This window comes from Engraulis encrasicolus, chromosome 2 (assembly GCF_034702125.1).
Source record: "Engraulis encrasicolus isolate BLACKSEA-1 chromosome 2, IST_EnEncr_1.0, whole genome shotgun sequence".
NCBI lineage: Eukaryota > Metazoa > Chordata > Actinopteri > Clupeiformes > Engraulidae > Engraulis > Engraulis encrasicolus.
Genome location: NC_085858.1, coordinates 41,251,820 through 41,256,819, shown reverse-complemented (window position 1 = coordinate 41,256,819; position 5,000 = coordinate 41,251,820).

The window sequence follows — 5,000 nt, the reverse complement described above, 5'->3', positions numbered from 1 at the left end:
CATTACTAACAACTCCACAAAGTTTCGTCCAAATCAGTTGATTCGTTTTTGAATTATCCTGCTGACAGAATCTTTTAAAAAGTCCTGGTTCCGGTTGGTGATCCGGATCACCACTAGCCTGGCGAGCCAGATCCGTACAGCAAAAAGCTGTACCAGGGTCTGGGCGAGCTCGGAGAGAGTGTGGGCGGGATAAACGGTTGTCTATCAAAATGCCTTGGCACTCAACGCCACGCAATAAGATGGAATAGGAACAACCAATCACCACACAGTTCTGTGTAACATCACAGCTGTCTTTCAGAACGTACACGCGACACGCCCCTTTGTAGGTGAAGCGTCAACTTCGTGCCTTCATAGGAATGAATGTGTGTGATCACCGCAGCCACAAACAAGTTTCCTAATAAATCGTGTTTTCACTCACACAGTTTAAAAATGTCTCGTTTTCAACCATATGGCCCTCCTTGATCAACATGCGAAATGTTGAGCAATTTGGGGCTTCTTAAATGGTTATATTTATGATTGTTGTCAACATGGCATGTTCGATGTTAGCTAGCTAGGTGTATACCCATAGAACACGGCTGGATACCTGGCTGGCTCAGTGTTATCGACGACAGGTTGGCTAGTCGCTAGCTCGATAGACTAAGTGTCATTCCCATCTATTTAGTAAGCTACTTAAAACATCGAATGATCAAAAATGGTAATGTGTAGTGATCTATTTGTGTCTGATAAGTTCATGGTGTATTTTTACATCAATCCATGTCAGCCACGAAATGTATTATCATCCAGGCTTTTTAAATGAAGTAAAAAGTTTTGTGCTGTAAGTAGCACGGACGGCCGCCATGTTTCTTCTTAGATTAGTGCTGAAACGGAAAATGAGAAGGGTAGCCTAACCTTACATTTAGCCTATTTTTGAAAAAATAAATAAATGTAATACTCATTCAAGAAGGAAGTAGCCTGTCTATCTCTGCTCATGTTCTATCTATCTGTTTAATCCCATCAAATCCAAAGGAGAGGCGGACTTGTCTCTCTCTCTCTCTCTCTCTCTCTCTCTCTCTCTCGTGCTGGTGTTTGACCAAAAGTCGTTTCATCCGGACCTCTGCTGTTGGTCCCAAACAAATAGGCCTACAAGCCAGAGGGAATTGATCATTTACAGGCCTAAATAAAACAAATGTGCAGGCTGCCTTTTAAACATTCAGCCCATTCATTGACTCTAATGCAAGTGCACAGGGCCGGTTCTGGCTTATTTGGCGCCCTAGGCGAGTTTGAGTTCTGGCGCCCCCCCCCCCCCCTTTTTTTTATACCTTACAGAACACAAGAGTAATACCGGTAGTAAGCTTAACTAAATAGCATCAAGAACAATAACGGTGGATTTCTGGTTCTTTTGGACAGCCGACCAACACATCGGATTGAGTCGCATGAAAGTACCTTCACTGTGTGGTGTCTTGGATGTAATGGTGGTGCTGCCCTCAACCCCAGATGAGAGGGAGGTTATCAATGTGTTTGAATTGTAAAATGGAATTGAAATGCCAGGAGAGTGGTACAGTAAATTTGCATGTCAAATGCATGTGTAGACAATAGGCCTACCAAGGAGGTCTGCATTGATAGCCTATCTACACTACCTACAGCATCACAAAGCATGGCAGCATAACAAGTTTAATAAGCTACACATTTGTGCTGTCTATGATTCCAAACCAATTTCATTTCTGTACTGGAAATAGTGGTGCATTTGTGAGTAGGAGAATGAGAAGGGGGCTATCTATGTGTTTGAACTGGAGGGACAGGGTGAGAGAAAGGGAGAAAAGCTGTCACGCTTTTGAATTTCATAATATACAAAATATAGTAAATAGCCTCACTTGTCTGCAATACTACATCACTCAGCATGAAAACATGCTGTGCGTGGTTCTGTTACATGATTAATGTAGGCCTATATGTCATTCTGGTCTGGAAACAGTGGGTTTTTTTTAAGCTTACAACAAGCAGGTAATTCATTCAAGTGGATGGAAGGAGATATGGCAGCTAAACTTGTTTTAAACATGGCACCAGTCTTACTTTACATTGCTTGTCAACCTAAGCAAGTATTAGGATGTCAGGTGGGTGTTAGTGTAACAGAGTTAGAAATGTAGTTGGTGAATTTCACTATAAATATTTGGTTCTCCTTATCATACGAGTTGCAGCCACCTGGTGGTGTATTCTTGCAGCTGCAGTAGGTCACGTCTTTGCACACGAACTATGCTTCCTCCAGCCAGAAAGAGTTTACTTCGCTGGAGGTAAGTTCAGTGGTAGAATGCTTCGTGTGTTCATCCATAAATGCAATATTATACATGTGTGCATACTAAGGTTTGCAATTAAAAATGTTGTTTAGAGTAGTACTGCTACATGATTATGAGATCGCAAATGATTTTGCATAATTATTGAAATGGTATTCTGAAGTGATAATTTCTGACCACGCTATGAACCAGCTAGTCAGTTCGCTGCTAGTCTGAACCACGCATTCTTTGTTATCCGTGGTCAGTAAGCTAACTGTATCTTTATACTTTTGTGTACAGATATGAATGTACAACCGCAGCTGCATGATGTTGTGTGCACTTAATGTTTCACCAGGTAGGCTTTGTTTTGCTACTCGATGTCGTTCTCGTTCTGTTTATTTACTCACCAATGGAATACTGTAATGGAATGTCCCGTTTAATGAGGGAATGTTATCGTAAAATGTTGTCCATGATAATATGTATGTAAAAGACAATGGCTCCATGTCTCGTGCTGACAATTCACTATACGATCACATACAGCCAGAAAGAGTTTACTTCGCTGGAGATATGAATGTACAACCGCAGCTGCATGATGTTGTGTGCACTTAATGTTTCACCAGAATAAATGCGAGTTGGAGCCAACCTTTGTCGCCTTTCCTTGCCTTCGACCTGCCGCCGAATGCGGTCTGTTACATTAGTGAGTAGGCTACTTACAGCTACTTTACTGGATTTCATTGCTTGGCATACTTGGCTAATGTTAGCATGCTAACTAGCGATTTCTCAGATCAAAAGCAAAGCTCTTTTTCCCTCTAATTCCAAACAGTAGCCTCATAACTATTAGGCTTTACATTATCACAAACGGTTGCTGATTAAATCACATACTTCCAAAACACCCTCTGCAACTCCTGTATCATGCAATGACTGGTTTAATGAGAACATAACAATTCTGCACCCAGCAGAGCGGCATTGCTGTTCGCGCTTGCCCTCTGTCTCTCGAATGAGTCTCCAAATTCAAAATAGATCGGAAGCTGTCACTCGTCCCGCCCCCTTTCTCAGGGCTGTCTGTTTATTGGTTCACAGACTTCCCAGAGACAGTTGAAAGCGATATTAATTGGCTGAGGGGCGCTTTGCCGTGAGGAGCGCTTTCGCCACGCTTTGTTGATTGCGACTTCATAAAAAAACCTCCACATCGCAAAATTACGCATCGGAGAGCGCCATTTCGGCGCTCTTTCTTCACATTGCGCTCTAGGCGACCGCCTAGCCGGCCTATGCTTATAACCGGCCCTGCAAGTGCAACATGAAGGAAAATCGCCCCTCGGTAAGTTGCACCGTGCGCACGCATTTCTGGGCATTCAGCTGTTCAGGTTAAAAATGGTTTATTTGTAAACGTCTGGGGAAAAGAAAAAAAGAATGAAAAAAGAGTTCAATCCAGGTCTAAGGTCTCTCTACTGACTTGGGGGTAATTACACCTTCCAGGTTTTGGGTTTGAAGGTTCTGGGTTTCAAGGTTCCGGGTTCAAGTTTCCGGGTTCCGAAGTCCAGGCCTAGGAGCGTGCGTGTGTGTGTGTGTGTGGCATGGCCCAGGGCACTCTGCATGACAGCAGTAACTACTTAGCTTTGCTGACAACACTCTCTACGGTGGCCGAAGGAAGGGGAGGGAGAGAGCGTGTGTGTGTGTGTGTGTGTGTGTGTGTGTGTGTGTGTGTGTGTGTGTGTGTGTGTGTGTGTGTGTGTGTGTGTGTGTGTGTGTGTGTGTGTGTGTTAGACTGAGAAGGTTTCATTTGCATGCCGAGCTGGGCAGCTACAGATGTGAAATGGAGCATTCAAATAGCCAAAACACACGCATGCGCACACACACACGCACACACACACACACACACTCTCATAAACACACACACTGAGCACACTCCAGCTGTGAAATGGTCCATTCAAATGGCTGCACTAAACGACTGAATGCTCATCAAAGAAACGGTCACACACTCTTCACCAGATGACCAACACACACACACACACATGCTCTCTCTCGCTCTCTCTCTCTCTCTCTCTCTCTCTCTCTCTCTCTCTCTCTCTCTCTCTCTCTCTCTCACACACACACACACACACACACGCACAGAAACATACATGCATACACACACATATTCATACACATGCACACACAAAAACGCACACTAATTTACTGTGTGTGTGTGTGTGTGTGTGTGTGTGTGTGTGTGTGTGTGTGTGTGTGTGTGTGTGTGTGTAGGTCATCTGGATGGTGTGGTGTGTGTTATCGTGTTATCGAATCAAACCAACATGGCATCATACAACTGTGTTTGAATAACACGCCCACTTGAACCATCACATGTGTGCGCTACGACTTTGCATGTTAACACAGGTTAGGGTTATAGGTGACAACAAGTTCAGTATGGTGGGTTTGGTCTGGACACATTGTCGCCTTTTTCCTTGTTTCGCTGTTCTTGGCAAAAATAAAGCGTCGGAAACATTGCTTTACTGACAGGTCAGGGTTAGTGCTAGTTTTGGTCAGGGCACAGCTGAGCAATTTCGCTTTCAGCAACAGAACATTTCAACAGGAAACCGCTAGGTGAAAAGCCGACTTTTGACTCCGTCAAACTGTCTGGCAAAAGCCTTGAGGAATCTGTCTCCGTGGAGGGTGGGAGATGGCTTACTCTACCATTTACATTCATTGGAGTTCCGAATTCAAATTAAAACCCATACTTTGCTTTATTAGCATGACTGTTACGATACAGCGTCGCAAAAG